We start from the raw sequence: 20,242 nt of genomic DNA on the forward strand, positions 1-20,242 counted from the left end.
CGATGTCGTATTAAGAACTATGGTCATCATATAAGAACATGATGAGTCAGTTTGTGTTCAGGCGGCAAAGGCGAGTGCTGCAGAAAACAAACCAAATTATGTTTTACAGCCTTTTTGATTCTGATCTACATCTACAAAAGACAGATGAAATATGGAAAACTGAAGGCCATGCACTCAACGAGTGTTCGCAACCGGTTTATCCTTGCCGTTTATACCATGGTTTGACAGAAGCGAGCGAGCGCCTATTCGCTTTCATTCCCGCTTAGGACTCTGGCTTTGGCAGGCAAATGGCCATATTTGAAGAATGCAGTGTTTCCTTGGATTCTATCACTTTTCCTTGGTCGCGCCGAGCCGCCGATACCGGCAGGACGGCGGGAGCAAGCGTCCGTTCGCCGTTCGCGCTTGTGCCATGCTAGCTTTTGCGGTACCGGAACCTATAGATTCGATTGCAACGCTGCTATTCCAGGCCACCCGCACTCGGTCAACCTTTCGAGCGGAGCTTGTAAAATCGAGATTGGTTTTCGTAACGTCGACGCGGTCGTTGCATCATTGCTCTTGCCTCCGTTTTTTTCTTTTATTCCATGGCTGTCGGCCTTTGTGCTTGCTTGACTGCCTCGCCACTTGCACCATTGTCAAACGCTGTTTTAAAATACCTTCCGCGTAGAACGTCTAGGACGCGTAGCCTGCTACGCGTGGGTGCGTTGGCGTGAGCGCGACTATGACGCGGTCGCGCAAAAGGTGTTGTAGCCTCGATGACGAACCCGCCGTGGTTGCTCAGTGGCTATGGTGTTGGGCTGCTGAGCACGAGGTCGCGGGATCGAATCCCGGCCACGGCGGCCGCATTTCGATGGGGGCGAAATGCGAAAATACCCGTGTGCTTAGATTTAGGTGCACGTTAAAGAACCCCAGGTGGTCGAAATTTCCGGAGTCCTCCACTAGGGCGTGCCTCATAATCAGAAAGTGGTTTTGGCACGTAAAACTCCATAATTAAAAAGCCTCGATGACGACACCACCAAAACGTTTAGCAGGCTTGCCATACCCGAAATCACATTCTTTCGGGGTGCGAGGGCTTACCTTCTCCCAGGTCGCTCCTGCCAGCTCCCTCACAACAGACGTGGGAGGAGATGCTGAGAACGCTAGATCAAAAATTACAAAAACCCTCGTTGCCTGCGCCGAACGGGTCGCTCCTCGTGAGGGGCCATCCTAGGACTCGGGCCTGCCAGATCTTACCTGAGCAGAATTTTAATAAAGTTGTTACCACCACCACCACCTAGCAGGCTTGCCAACTTCATCGACGTATCACCGATGCTCACTGCTATTTGCTGCATGGTATTAAGCGTCTTTGAGAGAGTGAACTGGACATTGAGAAAAGCGAAAATTTGAGTTAAGGGTAGCTGTGAATTTGCATTAATTTAGAAGCTTCTGCTTCGACAAATTGCATTTACTTGCGTTAATTACCATAGCGCCTACAGAGAATAGATCTCAAGCAAGAAAAGACGTTGTTCCTGCAGGGCTCCCTTAGTACCCCGGAGAAAAGGTATTGGGTAAGGATAAACTGGATTGCAAAAACTGAAAGCTGTCCAAAAATGCCCGAAACTGACCCCTCCTTACGGGTTTCCATAGGACTCATTTGGTGCAGTGACTTCTAAAGTAAATATACAATCTATAGCTTGGTTTTTAAGCACTGCAACCTGAAATCATTAAAATATATAAACATAATGGAATTACAGAGCCTTACTAGACTCCACAGGTGTGGGCACTTGAGTGAGCCCAAATAGGTGGGTCTGGCTCAACCCAAGGGAATCTTGGGGAGTACAAATTTTAGTGAGTAGAACAGGGTATACAGGGTGTGCGTGAGGATATTGTAAGATGACAACAACAACGTTGAATGGTCAACGGACATAGAAACGCATGGTAGGGATCATTTTCCGATCCTGGTAAAACATCGCCTCATACGGAGTGAGGGGACCCGACGCTACTCAATATACACTAATTGGCAAAGTTTTCGGCACCACTTAAGTAACTCATTCGTCGAAAATCGAAACTTTCGAAGTTTTGCAAATATATTGTGTGAGTCTTACAAGATCTGCACAAAGCAAGTCATTGTTCCAAATGATTACGCTGCAGTCGACGGCGAATATGAATGCCGAAGAGCAATTAGAAGACGCACAGAACGTGCTTACCGCCGCAGCGGAAAGCTGGATGACTACAAGATGGCACAGAAAGTTCAGTCAAATTCGCGCTGACGCTTACAAAAATTAGGTACGAGAAGATGGCGAGAATACTGCGCGTCGTTGCCTCCGTTTACTGAATAAGTTCCCAGAATATGGTCCGTTGTCCGATCTTTTAGTGGTCTAGTTACCCAGAGCCATCCCTTCCGAGCCCTTGCCGTAGCTCGAAGCACTCCGGAAACATCTGTTGCTGACGAATTTTGTGAACTCATATCCAGACCAGGAATTCCGGTTACTCGCCTAGAATTTGCAAGTCGGACAACACTAGCAGAACAGAAGGTTCGTGCGTGTTTTATGTCGCAACATCCACAACTTGACTGTGAGTTTAGCTTAAATGAATTGAAAAGTGCTCTTTCGTCATGTTGTACAAAGACAACCGCAGGCCCAGATGATGTTACGTATGTGATGTTAAAGAACCTAGGTCCAGTAGGAAGAATGACTCTTTTGGAGATATTTAATGATATCTGGATAGGAGAGACTCTTCCGGATTCATGGAAATTAGCTCGGGTAATTCCAGTGCTAAAACTAGGAAAGACTCCACCTGGTCTCTACTCCTACCGACCCATCAGTCTCACAAGCAGTTTTTCCAAACTTATGGAGAAGATGATAGACAGTCGACTGCAATGGTGGTGTGAACACAAAAATGTGTTTTCCGACCACATGACCGGTTTTCGACAAAATCGGTGTACGATGGATGCAGTATTAGACATTGCCACATGCGTCGAACATGAAAGAATTTGCGGAAATGTGACAGTAGCAGTATTCTTAGACATTCAAAGAGCATTCGACACTGTAAGTCACATACACGTCCTTGCTGGTATGTTAGAGCTTGGCCTACACGGTCGAACGCTGCGATGGTTATCAAATTTTTTGAAAGATAGAAAAATATTTATGGAAACAATTCAAGGAGAAAGTAATTATCACAGCATAACGCAGGGCGTTCCGCAGGGCAGTGTTCTCAGTCCGTTTTTCTTCAACTGTGTCACGGCAGCCTTGCCACAAGAACTCCCGTCTGGTCTACAGTATTCTCTGTACGTAGATGACATCTGCATATGGGCCTCTGGATCTCATATACAAGACATTCAAACAACGCTGCAAGAGGGTCTTGATAGTATCGACACCTTTTGAAAGAAAGAGGCTGGAGTCTTTCATACGCAAAGACAGCCGTACTTCCTTTCACTAGACGACAGTTGATTAATTTCCGACTTAGGCTTAACGGGCAAACTTTGATGTTTGTGAAAGAGCATAAATTTCTTGGAGCTATTCTTGACCGCCAGCTAACATGGGCTTCACACATCCGCGCAATTGACAAGCAGACCAATGCAGTAATAAACGTACTTCGGCGACCCGCAGGCACAACGTGGGGGGGATCAGTCTCTTCGCTATACTACAAGTTCATAACGCACTCATAAAACAAAAAATTGCTTACTCGGCACCCATTCTCCATGGTTTATCGCAAACTTCTGAGGAACGTCTTGAACGTGTACTAGCAAGGGGGCTGCGAGTGTGTCTTGGGGTTCCGCAGGCTACCTGGAGTTCTTTAGTAATTGCTGAAGCTCGTCGCCCCCCCCCCCATTTCCAGTCATACGAACGGCTGAAGCATGGCGACATATGTATCGCATCTTAACCCAACACGAGAAGCACCCATTAAACCTTGCGCTCACCGAAAGAAACAAAAGCGATATTCACGATGTTGTTCGAGAACATAAAGCATTATTACCAAGATTTGAATTATGCAAAGTGGATGTTAGTTACCCTCCCTGGATGTTAACATGCCTTCAAATAGAATTATTGGTTGACGGGATTATATCTAAGAGAGACATGTTCATAGTAGCCGCACAGCAAGTGGCACTCTTCCAAATTTACTCATTATATCCCCAGTACATCCACGTTTATACAGATGCTTCGTGTCATAAAAATTCTTCCACTTAAGCATTCGTCATTCCACATTTAGCACTACAGCAAACATTTAGATTATCCCGGCAGATATCTTCCACCATGGCAGAACTATTTGCAATCCTGTGTGCTTTGCGTTTCATAAGATCAGAAAAAAATTCGCAAAAATGGGTTATCTTTAGCGATTCGCAAGCCGCTCTCACATTACTACAGAGCAATAAGAAAAAATGCTTTGAACATTTCGCTATTGTATGAGACGCTCAAAAAACTTACAAAAGCAAGCGCAATGAGCCACGTAATTGCATTCCAGTGGATACCTGGGCACTGCAATATTCCTGGTAATACTTCAGCGGATGCAGCTCGGAATCGGGCGCACAATAACGCAGATACAACCAATCTTCCCCTATTGCGTAGTGAAGTCCGTCTGATCCTGAGACAGATTTCTTGTCGTCTCAGCAAAACTACATGGTTTGACCAGCAAGCTAAAAACTCGGAGTTATACTCTATAGACCCATGTATAAACTTATCAATGCCGGAAACTCTAAGAGACAACAGAAAATGTGAAACATTGGTACACCGGCTGCGTCTTGGTACTGCATTTACGAAACACTTCTTGTACAGGATAAAATGTGTCTCTAGTCCGCAGTGTTCTTGTGACCATCCAGACGAAGATGTGCATCGCCTTCTTCTCGAGTGCACAAAATACGGTACACAAAGAACGGTACTGCAAGCTAATTTGTTTATATTAGACAGAAGACCATTCACTCTAAAAAAGATACTTGGCCCATGGCCAACTGCGGGCCTTCAAAAAAGAGCACTTCTTGCTCTGAAAAAGTTTTTAGAGGACACCAACATTTTGGGAAAATATTAAGTATCAGATGATCCGAATACGCTAAATGAGTTACGTAAACGTTGTTCATGGTTCATAACTGGTTTATGTGGTGATCGCAACTTTTGCGCAATATGTATAATTCTGTTCTGTACTTGCAGTGTATTACATGTGTTGTGTGTTTCGGCTGTTGAAAACATCTGACTTTATATATATATATATGCCTACGTGGACTGAACTAATGCACAGAACTTTGCGACTCATGTACTGTTGGACTGTATATTTTTTTGCTGATCCGGTGTTCTGCTGAGTGTTATATTTTGTGTCGCTATTCTTCCTTTTTACGTAAATTTGGTTCGTTTGCCAAGTGACAAGGAGTAGCCGATGCCACCATGAAGGCGCCAACCTCTCCTAACATTCACTTCAATATAACAACAACAACAACAACAACTGTTATTATTATTATTATTATTATTATTATTATTATTATTATTATTATTATTATTATTATTATTATTATTATTATTATTATTATAGACGGTATAGACGGTATATCGTTAGACGGTATATCGGCATCTTTGCTCCAACGAAACTTCAACGCACTATCGCGTATTCTTCTTGTCATACTTAATGGATTCCTAGAGACGGCTACAATGCCGGCGGAATTAAAAACGGCTATTGTATCTCCATTATTTAAAGGAGGAAAGAAAGGTATTGTGGACAGTTACCGACATATTTCGATCTTGCCTATCATGTCACAAATAATAGCAAAATTTCTCCTAGAAACTATGACGTCATTTCTAGATAAGTTTTCAGTTATATCGAGTCGTCAGTTCGGCTTTGTCGCGGGACGGGGCACCATTGCTCTGCTCGAGGAATTTTCAGATGAATTGAACACAGCTTTAGAACAAAACATGTTTGCATGCGCGTTGTTTCTCGATACTTCTAAAGCCTTTGATACTGCGAACCACGAACTCCTGCTTGAAAAACTATACCTGCTCGGCTTCAGGGGGCCATTTTACCAGTTCCTAAAAAAACTATTTGTCCGGCCACTCGCAGGTGATATCTTTAGACAACGAGTTATTCATAAATAACAAACTACCCTTGAAAGCTGGAGTGCCTCAGGGCTCTATATTGTCTCCTCTTCTCTTTAACATATTTATAAATGACTTTTCTTCAGCTGTTTCGAAGTGTATGGTATTTCAGTATGCAGATGACACTGTCCTTTTAACTAAACATATCTGTTACTCAAAAGCAATTGCATTACTTCAAGAGAGTGTGTACGACGCAGTGACCTGGTTTGCTAACAACGGTTTGTCAATAAACAAAGAAAAAACAAAACTGTTATGTTTTAGAAATCCACTTAAAGCAACGGTTACAAATTTACCCTTGTTTCTACACTGTCGTACTTGCCAATCGTGTCAGTGTGCCCCTGTAGAATATGTTAACTCCATTAAATACCTTGGCGTTTTCTGTGACAGTGACCTCTCATGGAATGATCACATGACGTATCTTTGCGGCAGGCTCAGAAGTGTTTCCTCGCTGCTTTTTAATATTAAATCCATTGTTCCGATGCCTGTAAAAATCACTATCATGCACGCCTTAGCATACAGTGTGTTACGTTATGGCATTACATTGTTCGGGTTTTGCTCATCTCGATGGCTTTGTCGAATTGACAGTATTCTAAAAAATATGTTGAAGTCCATTGTTTATAACTCTTCCTCGGCCGACAATGTGAACTTATTTATACATCTGGGTCTTCCGTCATTTAAAACTTTGTTCACTTAAACGGTTGTGGTAAGACATTTTTGGAACCCTGATTTCAAACAAGAATATGTTGCTCCCCGTGCACTGCGGAAAACATTGCGTTTTGTAGTACCGCACTGCAACACAAGATTTGGTAAGGCTAGTAGGTATGCTTATGTCCCAAGAATATTCAATGATCTTCCTGATCATATATTTACTGCAACTTCGAAACGAAACTTGAAAAAAATGTTGAAGGCACTGTAAGATATGTATAATACTGCATTTCTCTTTTCTTGTATTTCTTTTGTCACTGATTTCAGCTGATTTTCTGTTTCATTTTGTGTGATGAACTTCACGAGCTTGTCATTTCTATACATGTTGCCATTTTGACTTTGTTTGCCGACATGCCGGGCCAAGTCACGCAAGCCACTTCGTTGGCTTTGACGGGCCTGCCTTCTGATGTACGATTATTGTAAGATGGCAACAATAATAATAATAATAATAATTATTATTATTATTATTATTATTATTATTATTATTATTATTATTATTATTATTATTATTATTATTATTATTATTATTATTATTATTATTATTATTATTATTGAGAACGTCGAGACCATGCTGAGGCTACACAGCACTGTGTCGCGTAGGCGATAAATTAGGGGCACCCCAAATGCAGGAATCGGCTCCGTACTCGCTCAAGTTAACAAACTCTTCAAACGGACCTCAACTTGTTTCTTTCCAGGCTTCAGTGTTGCTCACAAGCGCAAGGCGTGACGCAGGCGCAGCCACACTGCTGCTCATGCAACGCCCGCAGTGTTCAACCAGTAAAGCGTATATAGCTGCTCGGAGCCATTCTTTTCCTTTCTTCGGCGCCGTTTTATATGGCCACGTGCGAGATTTCTTACGAAGGCGTTTTCAAGTTTATCCATAAAAATTTCAGCGACAGAAATGAGCACACGTCCAGCACGCGTGTGTTCGCGAAGCGCAACGATCACTGCGGTTAGTTTCGTTCGGTGTGTATGCGAGCAACATAAGTAACATTGAATGTCATCGTAACGAGAATATACTCAAAAAGAAGCACTCGAACGGAACTGGCGCTCTGCTGTGTCTCGCCGTTTACGTCTGCAGCGGGTATTATTTGACGCAGAACAGGCCCACCGTGTCGAAACGATCCTGCGCTGCACAAAGCGAAACCAGGAGACGGTCTTCACGCGATGCACCAGGAGCATGGCGAAGCATGAAAAGTAATCGAAAAAAAAGAGAGAAAGAAATATGGCGAAGGGCGCGCCGTCAAATCAAGTGGCACTGGTATACAGAGTGTTTTTTTTTTTCGAGCATACTTTTTTTTTATATGAAAGGGGTATAAGCGCTGCGAAAGTGGCGTCCCTGCAGATGAGTTCACATATAGGCGAGGTGGGCATACATTGCCGCCAATAACGTGACATTCAGAAGAATAATTAACTAAGCAGTAAACACACTAAAAGTCGCTCCTAACTTGAGACATTCGTTATCGAATTTCCGCGGTAAATCCGGTCCATGTCAGAACCGAGCGAGCCGGGACCGCAGTAGAGGCGGCTCCGCTATCACATCAGACGGAAACGCCCCGTATACGTGACGACAGGCGCGGGGAAGTTTGAAACCGAACATCTCGGCCAGCCGCTGATACGGCCCGCTTTGCCTGGCAAGCATGTGCGGCCGCGCGCCGTGTCTGGATTTGCCGCGACATGTCATTCGCATTTCGTCCCACGCATAGAGTTTCTCACTATAACACCTAGAGGGTAATCTGGCGCCACCGTCTATGGGAGTTTCTTAAGGGGGCACCGTGCCGTCATGGGAATGACGGTATATGTGGCTGCAAGGCTCGTGTTGGCTGGTGTTGTAAGAGGCTTCGTCTAAAACGTGGATATGGCTACGCAAATAACGCGTTTTCAAAGTAAAATCTTCATAAAATGTTTCCATTCACGCATATTACATCTTTACTCACCCACAACGCATGACCAAGCGAAGAAAAGCAAGAACAGACGACCAACTGTTTCAAAGCGAGCGCGAACCTTGTCGTCTGTCCTTCAACTTTAGCGGCCCGCTGATACTTTTTACTTAACATGTAGTCGTACACACAATAACAAGTTCTCATAGTTAAACAAAACATGTTTTCGCGTAATAATAAAGCTAAAACAGCTTTTTACGTGCTGCTTTAGTAGAAAATTAATCAGTGTTACAGACGGAACGGTACTTGCCAAGCACGTCTTCAAGGTGTCCTGTCTCTACGAGAACGATGCCAATCCGAAGTCACAATATACCGGCATTCCCATGCATACCACAGCGCAGCAGCGCCAGATTTCCCTCTAGGTAATGTAGTGAGAAACTCTATGGTCCCACGCTTCTCTACGCGAGGCGCTGCCGTCTGACGCTCAGCGGGACGCGCTGGGTTTCGGTATTGCCTCGAATTGAGCTTTGTAAGTTGACGATGGGAATATCTAGAAATAGGTGCGATTTTCAAGATTTAAAAAAATGCGTCTTCATTAAAATGGGACCGCCTCAAAGCTGGCCATTTAGGCAACTGCCCCCAAGGCAATAATAAAAAAAGTTCATTTATAAATGTTCGTTAATTAGTATTCCGAAGGTCACGTCATTAGCGGCAAAGTGTGTCGACCTCGCCTATAGCAACTCCTCGGCACAAACGCCCTCGCGTTCACTGTGCTCCATAACTTTTTAGAAAAAATCTGTGTGGTCTTAAAAAAATATCCCTGTATGGTCGCCACCGTCTCGCGCCGCTACTATATGCCAATATGAATGCATCTAGCTTTTCAGCTGTTTATTGGAGTTTTGGCCATCGCTAGGTATATTGAAATCTACACTCGATCAACCCGTCTTTGGTTGCTTTGTTAAGCATAGCGCAATGTCTTAACCAGAGGCAGCCGCCTTCCGATTCATCTCTTGAAGCCGGTTCCGCTGCGCACGAGACGCACGCTGGTCCCGTCGTCGTTTCCCTCTTGAAATTTAATGGGAAGTGCCTGACGGCGTTTCCGTTCTACGCCGAGGTGGTAGAACGACGAGAGAGATAACGTGGCGGCGGTTGCGTTCTACGTCGCAAGGTGAGTGCGAGAAGAACGAGTCAATGGCCCGTAGGATGGCACGTTGGAAGTGCTAAATGCTATTTTCGGGCGCAAAAGAATATCCACGATAGGAGGACAGACGCACTTTGAGAAGGCTCATCTCGCGCCCAAAAAAAGATTGTTTAGCAGAGCCCGCCAACTTATTCGGGAAGAATTCATTTTGAGGTTGGAATTAGTATTCCGCCTGGTGGGCGAAAAGTTATGCGGAGGATCATGTGGCGGCGCATAGATCGAGCTCCGCATAAAGGGGCCAGATGTATATACAGGAATGAGAGGAAAGGTGAGGACCAACGTGGTAATGAAAAAGGGAGCTACGTGCCAAGCAAGAAGAAAATTGCAGTAGAAGATCAACAGCTCCCACTGACGCGTTCGTTTCCCGCCGAATAGTGCGGCAAATTCTCGAATTAGTCTTTTTTTTTTCTTTAGTTCATCTTGTCGTCAGAAAAGTGTAACTTACTTTCCAGGGATACTGCCACCGACAAATCTCCCGACATTTAATCATGCATAAATATTTAACTGTTGGCCAAAACTGGCTTTTGTCTATCATAACAAAACAGAAGGTACCCGGACGCGGTTCAGCCTGGGTGGAAAGTTACCATGGATATAAATGCTGTATGGGTGCCAACGGAAGTCTTTTCAAGACAGTCTTAATGTGTAAAGGGCTATAGGGCAATGTCCAAACTGCTACCCGTGTATATATATGAACGCTGTAGTCTCAAGAAGGTGCGTCAAGATGCTGCTCGTTTTACAGCCTTTAAGATTGTTCTGGAAGACCCATGAAAGGTCGCAGCGAGGGAGCAGCACCCACTGCATATGAGGCACGTGTGTAATCCGTGCGTAAGTAACGCGAAGACAAACGCCATAAGTAGGCACGCGGGTAGGCAACCGACCCAGAAAGTGGCGCAGCCTTAATGACGCGCAAGGAGTGCTAATAACAATCGCGTGCCACTTAGACATCGCGGTGCATCCCCCAAGCAAAAGGGACGGAAAGGGAGAGAGTGAGAGGAGCGCGGGGGTATTCATGCAAAAATAATTCCTATTGCGGCCAGCACACCTTGCGAATCGTGCGCGGGAAAGCCCAACATTCCTGAGTGATTTTTAACGCCCCTGTTTGCGCGTTTAATTAGCCCGGCGGGTCGACTAGACTGGAAAGCGTGTTTTGAGCATGTTTGCCGACGGTGTTACGTGCGGCCGCCACGCGGGTCGGGCGCGCGCCCGGCGCAGCGGCATAATCTCATTCGCGCCAGGCCCGTGCATCAGGTAAGCGTGCCCCGATTACCGCCTGTCGCGTTGGCTTACTCCGCCTGTTTTTCTTTGCGCGCTCGTTCCGAGCTGGCGCCGACCCGCTCTGTGCCGCTCCCGAGCGCGGTCCTTTCTTAGCAGCACGCACTCCCATCCAGCCGGCTCGTTCTGCCAGCCGAATTGCCGTGTACTTCGCCGAGCTTGCCCCGCGAAGGGCTGCGCTGCAATGCGCGGTCTTGCTCTTGAACGCCCCCCTTTTCTTCCCACCCGCCCCTCTTTCGTCCCTCTATCGCTCTCGTTGAGAAAAAAAAAAATTCAGGCGAGCTGTCTAACAGGGTACCGACACCCGGTGAGGATTACAAGAACGCGGCACTTCTCTGGTTTGGGCTTCAGGTGCGCGCTCTTCACTACATAAAATGGGACGCATCTACATAGAGGCTCCCGCCAGCGTACTCGTTGAGAACGCACTGAGAGCAAACAATAAGCTAAGCTTCACCTAAAGGCCCATTCGAGCTTAGATCGTGCAGTGTAAGCTGGAGTGGAAGACAAAGAACGAACTGACTTCCCTACCAGTGACACGGTTCCTCGGAAGCCAAAACGCATGAAAACACAATATATCGGGAGCGTACATATTGGGATAGTGTTTATCCCAATATGTGTCAAAATAGTGTCAAAATCTCATTCGGCAGCTCTTTTTCTTGATATATATATATATATATATATATATATATATATATATATATATATATATTTGTATCATTAATTTTTTTATGTTTTGAAAAACCATTGGCTAAGGTCAACAGCATACCAAACCTCGACAAAAGGTAAAGAGAAGGACACCGCCCACTAGAAGGATAGAAAAAAAGTTTTATATAATACAAAATTTGTTTTTGTATTCTTTTAGTGGTCAGTATCCTTGCTTTTACCTTTTGTCATGATCAGAAGGGATCCCGTGTAAACCTCGGCTTCATATCAAACCTTGCTAAGCGTGAATGCACTATACTTCTTGTTCGGGTTGCAACCCTCGGTTGCTTGAGAAACTCGAAACTTCTTTGGACCCATCGAATTGTCTATTTTTTCTGTCGTCGATGGATAAACACAGGTGTCGCACAGCCCGAGCCTTGTAGCGCGTCCAATGAAAGCCCTTACTGACAATAACGTTTGTCGCCCACTGAATAGCGACTGAGCGCTGGCTGGGTTTTGCGGCAGGGTTACTTAAGCCTCATTCTTCTGTCCCCTGGCGGCGGCCGGCTAAAATGACGCAGGAATTTGTTTTGACAGCAGGCTAAATGTGATCGCGAACTGAAGTGCCGGCAGGGCTCGAGAAAGGCCTGTGCAAATACAGCGCTCTTCTGCGACCGTCGTCTGGTGTACTTTACGGGCTAAAGTTGCACTCGCACGCTGAAAAGCAAAAGTAAAAAGGACAGATAGAAGAAGCAGAACAAAGCGCAGGGGTGCGGTCCCAACTCAAAGGTATCGTGGCGTTCAGTGAGGCTACGTTCTGGGAGTCCGTGCGCGCATGCGTGTGTGTTTATCTACGCGAATCGCTTCAGAAAGGCCTCTGCCGTGACACCGCTCGCCCTACTACTGCAAGTGCGAGGCCGTCTTGAGAGCCCGACGCGTCGAGTGGTAAGCGTCTTGCTAAACAAACATCGCCAACTTGGAAGGCAGGCTCGCAGAAGAGCAAGCGGAGAGGTGCTAGTGCTTTCGAGTGTGAAGGTGCAGGCGTAGGCGCTAGCTTTGGAGAATTAAGATCGTACAACCCTCTCTGACTGCCTCCGTGCTTCTTCCTTTGCCCTAATATAGGGTCACACTTCTTCTTTTTCGGCACCATTACGCGCTATTTAGCTTATTGTCACGAGTTTAGTATTATCATGAAATCGTTACAAAAGATTTTGAAATATTTCGGGATTATTCAGGCTTATTTTTATTAGTTGTGCGCACTTAGAATATGGTTCTGCAACCCTATCCTCATCTACTACGTCTGCATAGTCTAAATATCAGCAAATGTCTAAAGGCCTTTGCTGATATCATAATATTTGAGGCTCGACTTACTTAAAAATGCATCCAACCAACAGAAAAATTGAATGTTATTTTACAGGGGAAACAATGAAGAGAAACGTTAACGTTAAACCGTTAAATGTCATAACGTTAAAAACATTCAATTCGTAATTCATTTGGAGCTAGCAATTTGATGTGCCATAGCAGCCTTCACGATCAGTGGCGATTAACTTCTGATCCCGTTCTACCAGTGGTACTCACAAATAGCATGACAGGACAATAAACAATAGAGCTAGAACTCGGCTCCAACGTAAAAGAAGTGCAAAAAATAAAAAAGTGAGTTATAATTATATTTTTTTTCACGCTGAAGAAGCACTGGCCTCAAAAGAAAAGGCACATCAATTCGAGATCCGACGCTCATCTTATTCAAACTGTTAATAGGGTAAAAGCACCAACAGTGTGCGGCTCTTTGTCGTCCAAAAATTGCCTCCTTCTCTGAATACGAATCATGAGTTCGAGACCTCGATCTCCACGCACAAGATCATATATCGTTGTATTCTGGCACACTCAACAGAGAAAAGAGAAAATAAAGATTCGCCGACGATTACGATACTCTCACCCGCCGTGGTTGCTCAGTGGCTATTGTGTTGGGCTGCTGAGCACGAGGTCGCGGTATCGAATCCCAGCCACGGCGGCCGCATTTCGATAGGGACGAAATGCGAAAACACCCGTGTACTAAGATTTAGGTGTACGTTAAAGAACCCCAGATGGTCAAAATTTTCGGAGTCCTCTTCTACGGCGTGCGTCATAATCAGAAAGTGGTTTTGGCACGTAAAACCCCATAATTTAGTTGCGATACTCTCTAATGCGAAATGAGCGCACTTGTATACGTGTTTTCATTTCACAATATAATAACTGGCGCAGACAATCTGTCTCGTGCGGCATGTTGCAAACGAACGAAGTGTGGCGCGACTGCTTCGCTAATGGGGTGAACGTGAGAGGCAGCGCACGGGTGACGCGTGGGTGCGATTCAGAGCAGCCGCCGCAGACAGACCTCCGCTCATGCAGCGCTTTGTTTTGACACACTTGCCGCATGCCTTATCAATGGCCTCATCGATGAGCAGATGACGCGCGCTACTCTGGCGCTATCTCGGAGCGTTCGTCGCCGCAGAAAGCCCCATGCACACTAGCGGTAAAACGCGCGCCGCGCGCCGCCGGCGTTAAAAGGCAGCTGCGGCAGGGCGGCCACACCAACTGGCGGCGAGCCACTGCGGCAGTCACGTGGCAGCATGAAACTCGCCTCATCTGTTTAGGTTGGACATGTCAGGTGCTCTACCTTCGTCCGCTGACAAATGGGCGCTGTGTTTACGTTCTTCATGCATCACTTTTAACGCCAGTCATGTCTTACGAAGATGACGACGTCGTTGCCACTGATAGTAATCATGTTGCTGTGTACTCTTCTGTTGCGGCGTCGCCGCGTTTCAAAGTCAAGGAGAATGAGATACTGGGTGTCGCCTCCACATCCTCGCATTCAGAGTCCGTCTTGTCGTACAGAATCGGATATGGCACACTGTCTCCTAAAAGCGTTCCATCAGTACGTCTCTGCTTACACTCATCATTATAAAGAACAATCTCAAACCATGACAGTCGAAACAAGCGCGAACGAGACCAAACCAAGCAAACCAAACAAGCGCGAGCGGGAGCTCACACGAGCAGACGATAGTACGAAACGAGCGGTCCGGCTGAGACCAGATACGAGTACGCATCGAGTGGTCGGGCTGGTCCGCATGACACCTGCGTACGCTACTAAAGGGGCCGCTCTCATTGGTCTCCGCCGTTCGCAGCTCGCGTCTTTCATCTCCAGCTCCGCGTTCGCTCTTTCATCCTTTGCTGTTGTGCTGGTTCGCTTGGTTATGCCGACGCTGAGGGCGACGCCGATTCTCGCCGCAGGAACGGGCGCCTAAGAGTTGCATTTGATAAGGGCAGTAGCATTATAACACTGTAGCCACGGACACCGGAAATGTCTTGCACCGCAACAGAACAATTCTGTGCGGGAGCTGCACGCCCTTGTCTAAGCATGGACCTTCGAGAAAACAAAATCAATTTGCAGGAAGGGTGTTGCTGCTACTGCGAAGTGCTGTCATCACCGCTGTTTTTGTTTATGGTGATACAGCTGCTGCACCTGCGGATGATGTGGAGCGGTTCTTCATAAACGTTTGCCAGCCTTTTCTCCACCAGATCCTCGTACTGTGCTTTTGTTTTGCTTACACCGCAGGCTGAGAAGACCAGTGTTGCCTAGAACTCTCTAAGCGCATTTGCGTCTTCACGCGCTCTATTATTACTGCGCAGCCATCAATACACATTCGGAACTTTTGTAAACCTTATCACAAGTCGCCCCATACAAGACGAATAGCTTATATATGACAGAAGTTCGTGAGCGTTGTTGCCGTCTTAAAGAAAATATTTCTGCCCGAAGTAGCCGACAGGGCGGCCCTTTAGTCGCTGAGATAGTAGCAAATAATGGTGCCTTTAGAACACTGGAAATAATCTTTTAGCCAGTGCACATTTAAAACAGTTGCACCCTTTGGGGGTATATATTTACCACACAACGATAATCGTCATCCGTTCACTTGCGTTTCCTTTTTGAAAGCACTGCGTTCGCTCCTTTCCTGTCGAGAATGCTCTGTCATTCTGATAACGCGCATGCCGTTCGTTACCTGGAAGTACCGAGCTCGCAGCGTTAAAGAAAGGAAATGCGTGCAAGACAGATTGCTTTTACTTTTGTGAGGCATATTTACATCCCGAAGAGCGGACATTTTTTAAGAGTGTAGCTGTTCTTTATTTGGACGCGAAAAATCTTGCTTTAGGGAAACTACAGAGGTAGGAAGGAAAATATAGTGAAAGACCAGACACATGCGCTCGATCACAGCCGTTCACGGCAGAAGGTACTTGTTAACACTGGTCAGTGCTAAAGTTACTTGTGCAGGTTTGTTGTTCTTAAGAATTGTGACACTGTTAAAGTAGTCCGCTGCTGCTGCGGCTTGGAAGGTCGTTATACCAAATTAATTTGCTCCGACAATGGCCTGTCATCAATAAGAGCTCGCGCAGTAGCGAGAACTTTTTCTGTACACCGTATTGAGGATAGTCCCACAGTTTCCTCACAACCACAGCTATTATAAGCAGTGTTGTCAGCCATTACAGTACCGAAGGCAAACGCCATGAGACGTCACGACGTTCCCCATATGGAGCCGGCGAAGATGTTAAAACCGCAGACTACAACACCTGGCGGAATCTCCACCGATGCGCGGCTACCCTGCCCTATGGCTAGGGGTAGCCTTTACTAAAAGAGCCCGTAAAAAAGCGGCGGGACATTCTCGGCCAGCGGAGAAGCACCATCTGCGCGTCGCGGTCTGCACGAAAACATTTATGGTTTTGCTAAGACCTACATTTGCATTCGGTTTCTTGTACGCGATATCAACTCTCGTGACCACATGCTCCTTACTTCTCAATACAAGCAAGAACTAAAGGCTCATCAAAGTCTGAAAAAAATTAAAATGAAATTATGGGGTTTAACGTGCCAAAACCACTTTCTGATTATGAGGCACGCCGTAGTGGAGGACTCCGGAAATTTCGACTACCTGGGGTTATTTAACGTGCCCCTAAATCTAAGTACGTACACGTGTGTTTTCGCATTTCGCCCTCATCAAAGTCTGTAAGCTGCAAAGGAGAGTCTCTCTTATGCCTCTACATCGGTCGCAAATTCACAGTGCCATTACAGCCGGCGCAACCGCTCGCAGCGGAGTGCGCACTGAAATGCAACGACGTTCCACACTCGTCATACAGCACCTATAGGCAGAATAAAGTAAGCCGCTCGGGTTTATGCACTTATCGGCTGATGGTCGTAGCGCGAGTTGACTCATTACGGTAGGGCGTTCACTAACCACTGTTATTCTTATAGCATGGTTCTAAGATGGCATTCTTGTACTTCACGGCTAAGGGACAGAATGCTTTGCGTGTACTGTGGCCGCGCCACGTTTCATATGCAAATTACCTCATCCCCCAACCCCCAATACCCGGCAGTGCACTACGTCTCGTCCTGCTCGATGCGACAGATCAAAGCTGCCGCCGTTATTCTTGCCTCGGTCGCCGGCGGCCACGTCGATCTCCGTGACTTCGCGCGCCGACAGTGCGATGGCGATTTCGGACTGACCAGTAGTGAACGACTTCCGAAGACTTATCTGCCGGATGGCCGGGGTATAATGGTGGCTAGGGTTAGAGGGCTATTGCGCGCAATCTACCTCTCTGTTCTGGCACGTACATGCAGCAGCGTCGCCCTGAACTGAGGCGTCTTTTGTGTGTGAGCCGCGGGCACGGTTTACTGCGAGGAAATCATGTAATGCAGGTAGGAAAGGGCGGCCATTTGGCGACGGCTGCCTGACCACCCGCTGGCCCACGCCGTGGTGATTACCTCCCCCACCCCCTCGCCCCTTGTCCCCGCGGCCGAGTTTATCGTGCGCATGTACATCAGGGGGTAGGGAAGGACCCGGGGGCGAAAATCAATTTCCGGCGTCACGGCCCGCTGGAGCGCGTCTTTCTACAGCGTGTTAATTATTAACGCGAGTACTCGCGGCGAAGCCGGTCACCGAGTTAGCGACCCATCATAACCCTCCCTAGTGCCTTCGCATCTGATGAAACTGCTGGCTCTGCTTTGTTGGTGCGCGAAGAGCCCGTTTGCCTTTACTTCCTTCTTGTTTCGTCGTTCTATTTCTCGATGTTTTTAGATTTTTCTTCTTTGTTGGACTGGCCCTTCTAGCCTGAAGGAAATGATGTAGTATAAGGTTCTGGAGATTAATTGTGCCCGAACATATACTACACCTCATCCGTAGTCTTTAAAGACACAATTTCGCCTTCAACTTTGTCTGCAAGTTTTGGGAATGGCATACCGCCATCGCCACACACTGATCCTTCTAAACATCTTTGATTGATTTTTACGAACAATGTTGGCTGCTTTTTCATAAATAATGCTGTAGGCCATGGTAAAGTTCTTCAACTCGGTCGTTCTCGAATACCCCCTCACCCCCTCCCCCCTTGTTGCATTATATAACACACTCCGAAGTGTTAGAATCTTGGAAGAACGCTCACATAATCCTAATCCATAAGAAGGGGGACGCCAAAGACTTGAAAAATTATAGACCGATCAGCTTACTGTCCATTGCCTACAAAGTATTTACTAAGGTAATCGCAAATAAATTCAGGAACACCTTGGACTTCTGCCAACCAAAGGACAAGGCAGGATTCGTAAAGGCTACTCAACAATAAACGATATTCACACTATCAATCAGGTGATAGAGAAATGTGCGGAATATAACCAACCCTTATATACAGCTTTCATTGATTACGAGAAAGCGTTTGATTCAGTCGAAACCTCAGCAGTCATGGAGGCATTACGGAATCAGGGTGTAGACGAGCCGTATGTAGAGAGAGAGAGAGAGAGAGAGAGAGGAAAGGGGAAAGGCAGGGAGGTTAACCACAGAAAAAAAATCCGGTTGGCTACCCTACGCTGGGGAGAGAGGGGAGGGGGGAGGTAAAGTGGAAACAAAGTAGAGATAAGGAAAGGAAGGAGCATAGACACACAATCACAATCGGTCACTGTCACCGAACACTGTCATCGCACAGCACACTGACACAGCCGTATGTAAAAATACTGATATCTATAGCGGCTCCACTGCCACCGTAGTCCTCCATAAAGAAAGCAATACAATTCCTATACAGAAATCCGTCAGGGATGTCTACAATGCTATTCACAACGTGTTTACAGGAGGTATTCTGAGACCTGGATTCGGAAGAATTGGGGATAAGAGTTAATGGGGAATACCTTAGTAACTTGTGATTAGCTGATGATATTGCCTAACTCAGGGGACCAATTGCAATGCATACTCACTGACCTGGAGAGGCAAAGCAGAAGGGTGGGTCTAAAAATTAAGCTACAGAAAACTAAAGTAATGTATAACAGTCTCGGAAGAGAACAGCAGTTTACAATAGGTAGCGAGACACTGGAAGTGGTAAGGGAATACATCTACTTTGGGCAGGTAGTGATCGCGGATCCGGATCATGAGACTGAAATAATCAGAATAAGAATGGGCTGGCGTGCGTTTAGCAGGCATTCTCAGTTCATGAACAGCAGGTTGCCATTATCCCTCAAGAGAAAAGTGTATAACAGCTGTGTCTTACCAATACTCATGTACGGGGCAGAAACCTGGAGGCTTACGAAAAGGGTTCTACTTAAATTGAGGACGACGCAACGAACTATGGAAAGAAGAATGATGGGTGTAACGTTAAGGGATAAAAAAGAGCAGATTAGGTGAGGGAACAAACGCGACTTAATGACATCTTAGTTGAAACCAAGAAAAAGAAATAGGCATGGTGCAGGACATGTAATGAGGAGGGAAGATAACCGATGGTCATTAAAGGTTACGGACTGGATTCCAAGGGAAGGGAAGCGTAGCAGGGGGCGGCATAAAGTTAGGTGGGCGGATAAGATTAAGAAGTTTGCAGGGACAACATGGCTACGATTAGTACATGACCTGGGTAGTTGGAGAAGTATGGGAGATGCATTTGCCCTGCAGTGGGCGGAACCAGGCTGATGATGAAGTGTTGGTTGGTTGCTTGTTTCAGGTGTTTGATATACAGGCTGCATTAACCTGGCAGTCTAGGCCCGCAGTCGCTTCACCTGTGTGTTCCGATGTTCAGAAACGTGTTATCACGTGTTCAGTGTCGCGTGGATGTGGAAATAGATAGCGAAGTTGTCTTCGCTGCAGTGGCAGTGGCAATACCATTCAAACGTCTGTGGCCGACTGACGGCGTGCTCGACAAGAATGATCACTGACCTCATTGCAGCACAAAGACGACAGCGCCAAGTTTAATGCATCAGTTCGCTGTCGAAAAAGCATAGAAGCGACTACCCGTGCCCGCTACAATCGTGGAACAAGCACACGGTGCGAGGATCAATCCACACTAGCGTAGTTCCGTCGGGATCCGCCTCACGCAGATATCGTTCAGTCTCGTCGCTAATAGAATATTCTTCTTATTTCTGGTGAAAGGCTATGCCTAAATATTCCTAACAAGACAGTTGGCTGACGCTTTTCGTAGACTCCTAATGTCTTTAGACCAATTGC

General features: G+C 46.2%; 2 protein-coding genes across 4 annotated transcripts in view; both read left to right on the plus strand.

Annotated features, from left to right (window-relative positions):
* The window catches only part of LOC135897418 (neural cell adhesion molecule 2-like), a 551,631-nt gene that overhangs the window by 215,964 nt on the left and 315,425 nt on the right, over positions 1-20,242 (plus strand). The window lies entirely within an intron of this gene.
* The window catches only part of LOC135897419 (uncharacterized), a 29,798-nt gene that overhangs the window by 428 nt on the left and 9,128 nt on the right, over positions 1-20,242 (plus strand). The window lies entirely within an intron of this gene.

The sequence above is a fragment of the Dermacentor albipictus genome, chromosome 1, assembly GCF_038994185.2.
Source record: "Dermacentor albipictus isolate Rhodes 1998 colony chromosome 1, USDA_Dalb.pri_finalv2, whole genome shotgun sequence".
Lineage (NCBI taxonomy): Eukaryota > Metazoa > Arthropoda > Arachnida > Ixodida > Ixodidae > Dermacentor > Dermacentor albipictus.